At 36.5% G+C, this 15124-nt stretch overlaps 1 protein-coding gene across 6 annotated transcripts in view; it reads right to left on the bottom strand.

The window, feature by feature from the left end:
* Positions 1-15124, bottom strand: part of LOC106165238 (zinc finger CCCH domain-containing protein 10) — an 89308-nt gene that overhangs the window by 35863 nt on the left and 38321 nt on the right. The window contains exon 1 of one of the 6 annotated variants that reach the window (XM_087012452.1): positions 5875-5896. The exons of the other annotated variants lie outside the window; for them this stretch is intronic. The gene's annotated coding sequence lies outside the window, so the exon portion shown is untranslated. Of the gene's footprint in view, positions 1-5874; positions 5897-15124 lie in introns of those variants that run through there. 6 annotated transcript variants of the gene reach the window in all.

Below are 15124 nucleotides of genomic sequence, written 5' to 3' on the forward strand. Positions count from 1 at the left end.
AAAAAAAACCCTGAAGGATTAACAACAGAAGGCAGACAGTCATCCATCAAAATTATGAAACAAAATCTTTTTCAGCCACATGAGTTTTTTTGTTTACAAACCCTCATGTGCTAATGGCCAAAGATACATAGATATAGGCATTAAGAGCATTGTACTAAATCCAGGCAACCACTTAGCTACTAGTAGGCTATGCAATTAAATGATACAAAAAAACAGGTATCACGTCCTTATTTAATTATGAAAAGCCTATTAACTAATGGAATATATTAATTTTTTATCACTAATAGCAAAAATATTAAGCTTATTGGTCTATTTTTCTATTTTTTTTTAAATTAATTTTTTCATCATTTGAGATTACAGTCAATTAAGCACTGTTTAATTTCATAAACCTAGAAAAGTTATCTGTCTATACAAGGAGACACACTCTCATTCAGAACAGAGGACTAACAGATTAGCGGATCAACTATGGCCGTCCCACTTGAATGCTTGTTGCGTAATCCCCGCGGGGAATCTTTTCAGTGCCTATAACCAAGAATTAAGCAGCAAGCTTTTTAGTCGGTCGCCATATTTGATCTGCGGATCTGTTAGTCCACTGTTCTGAATGCGCTCTTAGTGTTTACAACAAAGCATCGGAAAACATCGTACTTCACAGGGGCAGATCCAGAGATATTTTCTTCCAAATTATCTTTGTTGATCCATCCTCCATTTTTGACCGTCTTCTGACAGAAAAAATCAGATACCCGTCAATGTAAACTTGAATATCTGACCGTATTCTGGGTCTTCCAGAAGACGGCCTAAATCCGCCTCTGCTTCAGTTTGCAATGGTGATATATGTGTTTCAATTTTGTGGTCATGAAGTGTGTAGAATGACTTCTAAAACATGAAACCTCAATCTGTTCTGCTTTGGTTCTGAGGCAAAGTCAATACTGAAGTCAGGCTTGTAAAAGCTTTCTCATTATCTAACCTCTATACTGCACTAGGTTTAGCTGTGTTTATCAGAATTTTTTTCACTTTTCATACCCTCTGAATACTGTTAGTTTTCAAAACAAGATCTGTTTGACTGTCTTTCTGTTTGTACTTTCTGTTCAACAGTCAATCCCTTAGGCAGGACATTAGTCAGTGAGCCAATCAGTCAGTCAGCATGTCATTTAGTCTGTTCACAAGTCAATATTATGTCAGTCAGTCAGTCAGTTAATTAAGCACTGCATCAGTCAGCATGTCAGTCTATCAGTCAGTCAGTCAGTCAGTCAAGCAGTGCATCAGTCAGCATGTCAGTCTATCAGTCAGTCAGTCAGTCAGTCAATCAAGCAGTGCATCAGTCTGCATGTCAGTCTATCAGTCAGTCAGTCAGTCAATTAAGCAGTGCATCAGTCAGCATGTCAGTCTATCAGTCAGTCAGTCAGTCAGTCAATCAAGCAGTGCATCAGTCAGCATGTCAGTCTATCAGTCAGTCAGTCAGTCAATCAAGCAGTGCATCAGTCAGCATGTCAGTCTATCAGTCAGTCAGTCAGTCAGTCAGTCAATTAAGCAGTGCATCAGTCAGCATGTCAGTTTATCAGTCAGTCAGTCAATTAAGCAGTGCATCAGTCAGCATGTCAGTCTATCAGTCAGTCAGTCAGTCAATTAAGAAGTGCATCAGTCAGCATGTCAGTCTATCAGTCAGTCAGTCAGTCAATTAAGAAGTGCATCAGTCAGCATGTCAGTCTATCAGTCAGTCAGTCAGTCAATCAAGCAGTGCATCAGTCAGCATGTCAGTCTATCAGTCAGTCAGTCAATTAAGCAGTGCATCAGTCAGCATGTCAGTCTATCAGTCAGTATGCCAGCCAGTACATTAGTCGGCCAGTCTTTCAAGATGTCATTTGGCTAGTCACTCAGTCAGTCAGTTAGCTAGTCACTTAGTCTAAACAATACTAAACCCAAAAGTCCAGAAAAGGTTCATAAATACTTATGCATGTTGTCAACAATTGTCAAAAAAACCTAACAAGTCCACTTACCTGATCGTGTGAGATACTCTCGTCTGCTCTCTACGTGACGGCACACGAGATGGGAGATTTTTACATTAAATTCAGTCTAAAATCAGTGAAATGAATGACGATTCTTGAGTGTGTTCCAACACTATTATTATATTGAAGGCTTTAAGTATGTAAAATTTAGCTCTCTTCAAATGAAATCAGTCTGTCCACAGCTAGCGTTCTACGAGTTCACAAAATTAGAAGAAATACAAAGTAAACAAGTTTGATATGGTGCAGTTTGCCTGAGCATTTAAGTCTCATGCTGCATGTAATTAAGCTAATACATATGCAAAGGGAATTGACCCGTGAAATTTCTGACAAGAAAAAATTCTCGGTGGTAACATCTCGCACAAAACTGATTTGCTATATTTTCCCAGAACAATAGTTTATTGTGAATATCTAAAAAAGGAACCTGAAATTTAAGTTTGAATTATGCCAGTATGTTCCCCTTGTAAACTTGTCACTTGAGATAAACCCAGAAAATTTTGGAATTATTGCAAAGAAAATAAGAGTTGGAAATCAGTGAGCAAATAACAGTAAATAATAATACAATGAATGCACAGTACCGCGTCAAATCAGACTGGCAGAGTCAGAAGGTGAGTGCATCTTAGGGAAATCGACCAGACCTCCTCCTTAACTGAGAATACATTTTTTAAAACTCTCTGAACGAAAAAAAGAAAAAAATGTTTTCACCACAGACATTAGTTAACTGTCAAGATACAATGGACACAATATCCTGGGTAGATCGACTGGGGACAGCGTTGACAGTCATCTCACAAAGCCAGTTCTATGAGATCAGCTTTGACAAATGTGAATCCAGTCTCTCTAGAATCCACAGACAAAGTACTATTCTGTCTCAGAACAATGCTTTATAGAGGGCAGATCTACCAAAACACTTTTCGCTTAAAAACAATTTTATATGTGCTACCAAAATAGGATTTATATTTGTTATTTAACATTTGTGATTTTATTTACAGACAAACGAAATCATAAAGAGGATTTATAAAAATTAACAATAGATCACAAAGATAATTTTGACACTAGCTCTACTGACTCCTACAACTCCATGGTACTTTCATACTGAAGATTATGCTGAAAAACAAAAGCCCACTTTAAGAGATTGGCGACTTAATTAACAGTCTGCCGATAACAGCCACCTAATGCAACTCCAGCAATAGACAACGCCATTTTTTTTAACCTTTAAGAGCAAGAAGCAAACTTGTTGAAAACTTTTGAAAGGGAGGAAAACCATACCAGGACCTCTCACGATGGACTGGTCCAGTTAAGTGTATCGCTCATCTGTAGTGCACAGACATTACATGCGTAATCCTCCTAGTGATAATCACATAATATGTTCTGGCACTTAAATCTTTCTGGTCTGGTGCACTCTTAAGTATCTTGCTGCTGTACTAAGTATTAGTGTAACACAGTGCACATATAATGACGCTTCGCTCTATTACTATATATGAATAACATAAATACTTAACATCATGTCTTATTTCGTAAATTTTTACAAAACTCTCATGTCCTCCATCTGTTTCTTTCTCATTCCATTTCATTCATTAGTATATCCAACATCTTTTCACAAAACTCTCATGCCCCCCTCCCTCTTTCTCTTTGTCTCTTTCCATTTCATTCATTTGTACATCTATCCGTGCTTTCAAATACATGTAGCATGCAGACTTACCTGGGGTAGCGCTAACACTCGCCAATTTAGCCAAATGCTAAAACTTACTTAAATTGGCTAAAGAAAAAGAGCTTGATTTGACTTGTTTTAGTCAAATTATAACCATTTTGATAACGAATTGACAAAAAAGTGGTAATTTGGCTAAGCGAGAAAAACTGCTAGCGCTACCCCAGCTTACCATCTCTTCTTCATGTGCTGTGCACATCTGAACAGTTAAAGATTCTACAATACATCTTATATACTTTGCAAAAAAAAAAAAAAAAGTCAAAGTGTAGGCAAAACCATCTCGAAATGAGACCAGTAGAATGACGGATATGCAGAGGCATAAAGTACAATACTTTAATCAGACAGAAAAGGAAATTATGTAATGTCAAATTTCGAGTCACTTACCACGTCATTTGTGGAGGCCTCAAGTGCCACTGTACAGCCAGAGGAAATCACATATTAACACATATCAGAAAAAAAATCCTTAAGAGCAGGATGTCATAACTACGAGACGGAGTGAACTGGGTGAAAATATGGCTGCAAATTCCATTGTTTGTTAAGATTAAAGGCAAACTATTCTGGCTGCTTCTCAAGTGCATCTTTTAAGAGCACGATTTCAGCAATTTCCTTGGACATAAGAGTCCTCACAATAAATGGGAAATGAACAATCACAACATAGCAATATTAAATTCTAGCTTACAGGTTATTCAGTGCATGTTCAGTACAAAGTCGCATTTACAGACAGAGTTGTCAATATTTTACTTGTCAAATGCAGAAAACTACTGTTTTTCATATACATGTGTGTGGTTAAATAACAAAAAAAAAAAAAAAAAAAAAAAAATTAAATTGTGTTGCTTTTTCAGTCCATGAACTTTTTTTTTTTTTTTTTTTGGGGGGGGGGGGGGTGACAAACTGCTCTTTCTGCCAGAAAAAGCATAAAATTTGATCTAGGTAAATGAAAGTTTTATGGTGAAAGGTCCACTTTTTCAAAATAAAAAACCTGTTGGCTATGAACCTATCTGTCCTCCCTCAAGATGTACCTACTAATTTATATATATGAACTTTCTCTTTGGAGCTTTTCTCTTTGTGTTCACACACACACACACACACACACACGCACACACACACACACACACACACCAAGAACACAAAGAGAAAAGCTCCAAAGAGAATTTTTATAAAAATTATATGTCTTAGAAAATTATAACTTATCCCAACCTTGGAAAGCATGAAGATCCCATAATTAAGATAAATTAACTTGAGATTATTACTGTACTGATATGCGCCTCAAGAGTTAAAGCATTATTTTTGTTCTTGGGTGGTAAATTCCTTCCCTGCTTCTACTTCAGATAATATCAGGTCTCATACACAATAATTGTGGTTTATAGAGCCACAAATAAATGATTGTGATCACCAGATTAATGACTAAAAGGGTGATTTTATGGTCTAATTGTAAAAATACTTGTGTTTTTTTTTTCTTTTTTGCACTGTTAAGAAGATATAAATGTACAATATTAGACATATTGGGGGTTTCTTGATCACAAAATCCACTTGCTTAACTACAGTACTTATATCTTATACTGAAGGTTCACACAATTCATCACCTCAATCAATAAAAGTCTACAGTCAACAACCAATAAAAGAAACTTCATAAAACGGCAGAAAGATGTAAACAACTGCTTTCCCTATTAGGCTTAGATTTTCATAAGATTCAACAGTGTTCAGCTTAAGTATATATATTGGAAAACATACACCAGAACTTATGAAACAGAAAAACACTTGAACAGTGAGATGTCTGGAGGAGATCTACAAGTGCACTGGTCTTGCTGAACATCGCCAGACTGTCTAGGGAATTGGTCAGAGCAACAGCATCAGACTGGTCAATTCCATAGACACATTTAAAAGACCCTTAAGGCTGTCTAACACTTTTGTGGGGAGATAGCGAGAGATGAAAACCGCACTAATTAAAATTGATCTCACCACAGTTCCACAGTTTTATCTACATCAGAAGGATCAGCAGTTCAGCCATAAAATATGAACTAAGGTGGTAAGACTGACAGATATAAGACTGGCAACTAAACCACTTCGTAAGATTAAAAATGTATTTTGTCTTTGGACACAAATGTACACTAGTATATGTACACCCTCGTACTCACTCAATCACATACTCAAACACCTGTCAGGTCTTACCTGTATAGAAAATATCTAAGTGGACAAAATGACCACATACTACATGGGTACTTGTCATGAAATTAAGTCCACCATCTGGCCACGGACAGGCATAGGGGGTTGACCTCTACCACTGACCACGCTGACCTCTACCACTAACCACCTTGACCTCTACCTCTGACCACGTTGACCTCTACCACTAACTACTTTGACCTTTACCATTGACTATGTGGACCTCTAGCTCTGACCACGTTGACCTCTACCAATGACAACGTTAACCTCTATCACTGACCAAGTGGACCTCTACCACTGACTACGTTGACCTCTATCACTGACCACAATGACCTCTACCTCTGACCACGGTTCAGCTCTACCACTGACCATGTTGACTGACACCACTGACCACCAGACAAATGTTACATGTTAAAAGAGGCACACTACAGGATTTTATCACTTATGATTTCTTTATTTATTCATATGAATTTTCCCGTTTATGGCAAGTTCTCCTTTTAGTTTGGGAACACAAATGGCAAAGCTACATGTTTGTACTAGTTCACCTCAAGTATCATATACTGTTCTGTATACACATATTAATACATAGAGGTTTTTTAATGTTATCTTTAAATGAGAACTGAAGATTGTGGTCAGATAAGGAGTTTAACAACAGATTTGCCTATCGAGCAGTAAAACTAACTTGGTACTCAGACAAGATACCTGCATGCCCATACATCACGATGAAGATGACCTGTTTGAGGATAGAGCATGTACCTTATGGAGATGACAAAGATACCAACATGTCTGTTACATAATGCAGATAAAAATACTGCATGTGAATGCTAATTCTTCCCATGAAACATTCACCTTTCACAGCCAAATGATATGTCTGAAGAAATATATAAATAAAAACTATGTTGCTGATGAGATGGTGGCATGGTAGAAGTCAATCTTTAACATGAAAGTATCTACACATTAAGTTTAAGTAGAAAAATTTTGATATACCTTTGTGTGAAAATAAATAAAATATGAGAATGATGCAAAACTTATAATCAGATATTTATCAAAAGTGGAAAAATCAAATGCCCCATACATGGACCATTGAACTACCTGAAACTCAACTAACAGCTGACCAATTACTTCTCACAACAATATCCATATTGTAATATCAACAAACTGACATAGAAACCAATAACAATATAACATTAATTTAATACTATTATTATCATCAATGGCCTTCATGGTGATCAACTTCACACAAGATGACATTCAATCAGAGTGAGAAGACTTTATAATTTCAACATATTTCTTAGACATATTTAGACGTAATGTTTACTATGTACCTTAGAACTCCCTGTTGTTAATTGAGCGCATTTCTTAAAAATATGGACTCCGAGGACAGCAACAGTGCCTGTATATATACAGAGCACTTCTTCATTGGGGAAATGTCATGGCAACTAGTATTCAACAGTGTTCCACTATCATTAAGACTCTACAGTGACAGTCACCTATCAACTGGAGTGTGGCTGTGTCAGGTACGTGTGTCAGGGGCGGATTTAGGCCGTCTTCTGGGTCTTCCGGAAGACGGTCAGATTTTCAAGTTTACATTGACGGGTATCTAATTTTTTCTGTCGGAAGACGGTCAAAAAATAGAGGATGGATCAACAAAATATAATATGGAAGACCGTCAGAAAATATCTCTGGATCCGCCCCTGCGTGTGTGACACACCAATGACAAAATATTTACGTGAAAGACACATTCACACAAGGCAACAGAACTTGATAACAAAAACTGGTCTTAAATTTTCATACTAAATGTTTTTTTCATATGTTAAATCAGTATTACGGTGACTGTCAACTTAGCCAAAATGTTGTATATGATTTATAAAGAGAAAAGAAAGGCTGATGCTTAAGACCAATAGCTACTTCGTTGTTGTGATCTTATCTACACATTTTATCCTGAATGGAATTTGAACAAAAGTTTCCCTTTTCAATAATTTGTTAAACTCAGCCCCAGGTCCGATGGGAATCTTCCTAAAATGAGGCTGATTTCACTGCATACAAGACTAGAAAACTTATAGAAGATCCAGGCTCAGTTACAATTACCACAGTGCTGATATCCTTGCCCACCAATCAGTGGTGCAAATTACACAGATTGCTAATGGATATGACAAATTAATGCACAAACTAATGCAATTATTTATTATGGTAATGTTACATTTAACAATGACAATAATAGTAACAGATTATCCTTTGCATGAACACAACTCAGTGGGCTACGTATAGTCACGCTTTTTCAAGAAAAACGTCCTAAATGTACATTATGGCAAATAAGTACTTTGAAAGAGTGCCATTACATTTACACGCCTACATGTGCATTCTCACTGTATATAATAACCATGGCAACTGCCTTTTGTGTCTCTCGTGGTGCTTTATCCCCAAGTGGTTGGCACATTCCTGTCACGGCAGAAATAAAACATAGATTAATGTCTTAAAAGCTTTCTTTTGTCTGTACGTGCTACCTTACAGGTTACATAACAATCCAATTTATCAGTATTATCTTACCAAACGTGATAGATGAAAATATTTCATGATTTGAATTGCACATAATTGTAGTCCTCACAACATGTTAATGGGTGTATTTCACACCATTATTGTCCTTGAAAAATAACAGATCTGAACATAACATTCAACAACCTGCTCCATTTCTATATACTTCATTCCCTGTGTATTCATTTCCAGTTCCCTGTGGAATTATTTTGAACAACAAAAAACTATCAATGGCGGTTTCTTATGATAATGGAGGCCACCAGAGATTAGCGATATTAAAAATGCCCCATAGCATTTTAATTAGCGTGGGCCGTCTGTATTCCCTACTGCCCATTTCCCTGTGGCCCTGTCCTGTCAGGGAAATTAAAGGCACAAGACCTAGTAGCATCTGTCGGAGCTTATATTGATCTATTTACACCAGGTATGTCTGGTGGTCTATGGACATATACTTTGTCATGGTCATTGTAAATTGTAAAATTACCATGATAAATTATCATTATTTTTTGTTGATGCTGTTGTTATTATTTTTATCATTTTTTAAATCTCTTATCATAAGATAAAGTGTAGATATATCCGGCCATAGAATATTTTGAAGAAATTCACCTGTGTCTATTGTCTTAATCAGTGGTTGGGCAATTTTATATCTTAGCACATTGTACATCTACTTAGTACATGAAAGTTATGCAAACTGTAAAATCCTTCCCCCCCTACAGTCTGGTGTTTTCTTTTCTATATATTTCTACATGTACTAGTAAAAGACTCTTCTTTTCAGCAATTCTGTTGTTCTGATGTATGATTTTAATGCAGCAGCAGCACATTTATTAAGGCCTTGAAATCCAGTATTAAGATCATGTTGATTATTCTTAATTATTCTTTCAACCTGAGGGACTATACCCCCAGAGCATAATTCACTTCTAAAATATTTCTATAATTTGGCATCACCAGCCGAGTGACGCATCAATAACCAATGGCGTTCTTTTATAAAATATTAACAAGAGAGCAATTTGTATCTTAATCTCATGTTCCATACTGTTTTCATCCAAATCCCTGTGGATCTACCCTGTCAGATAACCTGCATGACAAATGCACTGGCAAAAGGCACACATCTCCCTGTCTCCCTCTGGTGGCAAAAGTAACACCTTCATCTCCCTCTAGTGGCAAAAAAATCTTTGTCTCCTTTTAGTTGCAAAAGATGCATGTTTGTCTCCCTCCAGCAGCAAAAGACGCATCACAGTGAAAAAAGGCACACCTCTTTGTCTTACTTTAGTAGAGAAAGAAAAGTATTTATGTCAGTTAAGTGGAAAAAGAGATATCTTTGTCTCTTTCTGTTGGGACTTTTCATTTATCATATAACAACAGATATTCTGTCAGCAGAAAAAAAACTAGTATCTGTTTCACAAATCAACTCAATGACAATGATTTTTTTTTTAATCTCAGTGGCATCAATTGTCATCTTACATACAAAGAGCAATGTGTTCATAATGCCCTTGGGGAAAGAAATGCATTGCTTCCATTGTACTCACCAAACACATTCCAAATTGATTGATGCACCACATGCTGTAAACCCAGCATAGCTAACAACATGCAGTCAACAACACCTATACTAGTATGGGGCAAAAGCACAGTAAAACCAATACAAAGAACAAGTCTTTTGATCAGATCCCTGTATCCTAAGATTGTGTTGCAACTGGTAAAACCACATTTCCTCTATACAATTGACAAGAGATTAGTGGACCTTTTAAAAAATTCATAAAAATGTCAGCGCAGCAGGTGAAAATCTCAACGTGGATAAATCTAGAACACTTTCATCTTTAAGTTGACAATTCATACATTATCTTGTAAACACGACATACCTGAAATCAAAACTAAGTTTTTTGATCGGCCTTGAAATATCCTGCTGATAAAACCTGAATGATGAAAGCAGCACATGCAAAGTCACATAAGAAAAAAATCAATACTGTCAAAGGTATGGCATTTCACAAAATTACTTCTCTTTATTAAAAAATACATGAAACATTTATTTCCATTATGATTACCCGCAGCAGATATGATTCGCTCATTAAGACCATTTTATGGCATTAGGAAAAATACAAGGTTTTTCCATTTGCTGATAATATGTATTTAATGGACTGAACAGTTCACCAGTGCTTAGCATGCACTCCGTAAAGATTCCTGTAACAGGCGGAAATGTGTTATTTACTGATAATGTTTTGAGGTTTTTTTTTCCTCAAGATTTGCCTATGAAGTGGATACAGTGTATGTAAAATTGCATATTTGAGATTCTAATGATTTAGCCTGATCATAAAACAGACTAAAATTTTAAGGCTTAGGTCCAATTTTAGACTTTACTTATTGAACTTTTTAGGAGAAGGGAACTGGTCCTGGTACACTGTGATGGCTAAGCAACTTGTTGATAAGTTATCTTGCTTCATTTATATGTCAAATCAACTCAAGGATATTATAAATGTTTAAATCAGACATTTTTGTACCAGTAACAATGTACCAGATTTATTCAACAGTGAAAGACAACTTCATCTCTGTTTTACAAAACCACACCTCATAAACAATAATTTTCACAAATGAAGCACAAATGACTCGAGCCACGAATTAAGTACCCCTATGTAAAATTACAACTTGGATTTATGAATTGTGATTCCTATCACTGTGGTCGTGGCAACTGATTTTACGTTTTACCTTCTTCATTTGTGGCTGGAGTCGTTTATTTGGGCATTTATGCTCACAAATCTGAGCTTCGCATTCACACATGCCTAATCCATTTGTAAGGCCTGAATATGGTCAAGTAAACTTCACCCTACCTTGAAGATTAAGTGGTAAATATTTCACTGTACAGATGGGGTTTGTATTACAGGAAGACCAAAGACGAAAATGAGGTCAACCACCCTGAGCATCACAGCTTTAAACCATGGTGACTAAAAGGCTTTGAATATGACAATGTGGGCTGCATATCATGAGAGTCTTATCAATACAGTTAATTAATTTTATCTTTGAACTTTCCAGATCAAACCTCTTCACAAATGAATTAGCAAAGAAATTATCTTACTTTTTTTTTTTTTTTTTTTTATATAGAAAAAAATGAATAATTTTCAGCAGGTACAAAAGGAGAAACTCCACTGTCTGGTATTTATATTCAGGGTGTTTGGAAAAAGCTGAGATAGCCACATGCTGAATTGGCCAACACAGAAATCAAGACAAGAATGCAATAAATACTGCTTGAATGATACTATACTTCTACACAAATTACACCAAACTGACAAATAGGAAAGATCTCAATCATTTTCTTGTTTCAGTTCTTCCACCCACCCCTGTTACACACAGCGAGTCTGTTGTCAATTTGTAATTACAAACCCCATTACATCGTGATATCAGAAGGTGCAAAAACAAGAGAACAACCATTCTGATGCACCTCTAAAAAACTGAAAAAAAAAAAATCTTAGAAAGAGCTACTGTCTGAAAATTAACACCCAAAGCTGTGAACTTTTTCATACTGAATTTATAATGTATGTAACTCCTATCAATTCATTCACAAGTCAGTTAAGGTGATTTCCACTTGGCAGCATATGACACCATGCTGGTACTACCCTTTTGAATGCAATCATTTCTCACCGATTTGCATGGTGACATATTTAGCCATCAAAAGCAGCACGTTAAGAGCAAGTCCCTTGCAGAAAAATTGTCTAAATGACCTGTATTCTCAAGTGAACCCAATCCATTAAAATTAAGAGGCACAATGTGATATCATGGCAATCTGTGTATGATCTGCTAGTATCAGATCTCTTAAATTTGACTGTTTATGGCTCAAGAAGCCCCTAGCTGCTCTAAACATGACTTACTTACTCCAAATTCTGATCACAAATTATATTCAGATCAAGCACCCTCTACTATGGAAAAAGAGAATTCAACAATGGCAGACATAGAATGCTAGCTACGTACCATACAGACATCATGCTATCCTTACGCAATTTTACAGTTAACATGTCATAGTATATAATACAATGAAATCTATTCTGTAAAGACCCAGTACTGAATCACCCCTCTTTTAAAAAAAAAAAACCCTCTAATCCTGCTAAGCTCTAGTGTCACTTTTCAAGAGGCTTTATATGCACCAAAGTCAATAAATCCCAAGTCTGCCTGACAGAATGGTTAAATAGAAGCAGTTTGAACACAGCATTTGTTTTATGACAATTTAGGTAAATTAATGATTATTTGATTATTTTACTCTCTAAGGCTCTATTCCCATAGATTTTAGATCGATCTATCCCCGCGGGGAGTCTCACTAGATTACTTTCAGATAATCCGACTTAAATGTCCGTCCCGCCTACTACAAGCTGTAAGGGGATAATTAACTTTCGTGTCCGCCCGGCTGACAGCTATTTAGCGTGAACCCCCAGGGAGTTAGGTCGATCTAAAGTAGGTCGATCTAATCTATGGAAATGGGGTCTAAAACAAAGAGTTATTGTATGAAGTGATTCCTTCAAGCTGAGTGATGGGCCGTGACAGTTAAATGATTTAACGAAAAAGATTGTGCTGCCATCTATCTGATGCACTGAATATACAACATGATGAGGACTGGGGTTGGGTTAATTCCCAGAAGAACACAAGATGGGAAGTTGTTCTACACTGACTATTATTCTTACACCATGAATGATGAAAGCAGTTTGCCTTAAATTGTGTTGAAGTAGCAGGCCACATGATTAGCTGATTAAATAGAAGACCTCCGAATTTGCAGAGGTGTGAAGTCTCTTGGTTCCTTGTATTACGAGAGAGAGAGAGAGAGAGAGAGAGAGAGAGAGAGAGAGAGAGAGAGAGAGAGAGAGAGAGAGAGAGAGAGAGAGAGAGAGAGAGAGAGAGAGAGAGAGAGAGAGAGAGAGAGAGAGAGTTAACTTTAGAAAATCTCATGGGGCAACTTTTCATCAATCTTAAAGAGAATAGAATTTTTAAAAATATAGATATTTAAAATAAAATTGTCCTTCTTATCCTCACCCTATCCTACGATGCAATCTCTATGGCAGCCAGCTGGTTGCTGATGTCATTTCATATATATAGCTGTAAATATCCAGGGACAAAAATCTCTGTTGCATGGTATAGATTGAGCAAGCTTACATCATCCTCTGCACAGCAGTGTTTTCCCAAAACTTCTGTAAACCAATTCCCTGCTGTCCAATCAATCACAGCACCAATTTCCCAATATTTGATGCTTTACTTCATCTCAAGACGAGACGAGAACGTTCTCAGGTTGCTGATAACATCACGAAGACTAATTTAAGATTGATAAAAACATGAGGTCAACAATCTCTTCACTTTACTTCACACGTCACAACCTTTAAATGTCCAGTCACCTTTAGAGACCATTCCCACAGATATTTAGATCGATTTATTCCCCTGGGGAGTCTCACTAGATTGCTGGCAGCTTAACCGGCTTAAATGTCTATCCCCCTTACTAAAAGCTGTAAGGGGGTAATTAACTTTTGTGTGTGTCTTGGCTCCCGGAAGCTGACAGCAATTCAGCGTGAAACCCCAGGGAGTTGGGTCGATCCAGATGGATCGATCTAAGTATGGGAACCCAGTCTAAGCATCATCTCCAGCCAGCCTTAACTCCATGAAATTCAATCTAGGCAATGATTTCCAGGGAATTGTCTCCTATATTTAGCTGGGATATGCCGTCTTACCCTAGATATCTTTACAAGACATTTCCTTGGTTAATGGGGTCTGATCCTTCCTCCACTTTCACTCTGCTTTAACAAAATATAATCAATTTCTCAGCTTATGTTATGCACTGCCTGAAGAGGGCCACAACATCTGTCTGTTTTCTTGCTAAAATATCCATTTGTGCTTGGAAAAATTTGCATTTGTATTAGATTTCTTTGGCATCATCATTTGTATTAGATTTCTTTGGCATCACCACTTAATTTTTGATTGAAATCACTAATGATGCAGTTTAATCCAAGCAAATGTCATATTACAGGCTTGCAGTCAGCAGTTTCAAAGAGGAGGGGGGGGGGGTATTTTTCTTTTGAAAATGTGGACCTTTTTTTAACCCCCTTGTTGATCAAATTTGGGAAATGAGACAGAACCTACATTACAACAAATTTTGATCCAGACACAATAACTTCACACAGTATCTGTTTTATTTCATCCTTTTTATAAGTCTGGCAACATTCTCTTCACCTTTATAACAGTCGACCTGATAAAATAATGCAGGATGATTGGATTTGAGCAAATAATGATTTAGATATATAAAGATATCCCCACCTTTTATGATCTACAGAGTTAAGCTATAAGCTTTGCGTAATCCAACATAATATTATGTAATTGGCAGCTCGCGAACTGCGATCCATTATGTAGGAAGTGACTCCATTGCCCCATTACTTTATCCATTATCAACCCTTAGATCATAAAATGAACAAAAATTGATATATGAATATAAAATCTTAGCTAATGATAAAGGGTAGTTATACACCTTATACAGGAATAATTAATTTTCAGATAGGCAGTAATTGGAAGAGACAGGGAGTAAATAGAAGGGATTTTTAATACCAATGCTTAAGTGCCGTATGACATTTATCTTATCCTAGATCATTATAACAGATAGTAGATTTGCAACTATCAAATAAAATGTTTTAAATTTCGACTAAAATTGATTTCCATGAATATGTCGGACCTTTTGATCTCGGCCAAAAATAATGCATCCATTCACTCCTGTATCAAA

The sequence above is a fragment of the Lingula anatina genome, chromosome 5, assembly GCF_051362555.1.
Source record: "Lingula anatina isolate TDL-2025a chromosome 5, LinAna3.0, whole genome shotgun sequence".
In the NCBI taxonomy this organism is placed as follows: domain Eukaryota; kingdom Metazoa; phylum Brachiopoda; class Lingulata; order Lingulida; family Lingulidae; genus Lingula; species Lingula anatina.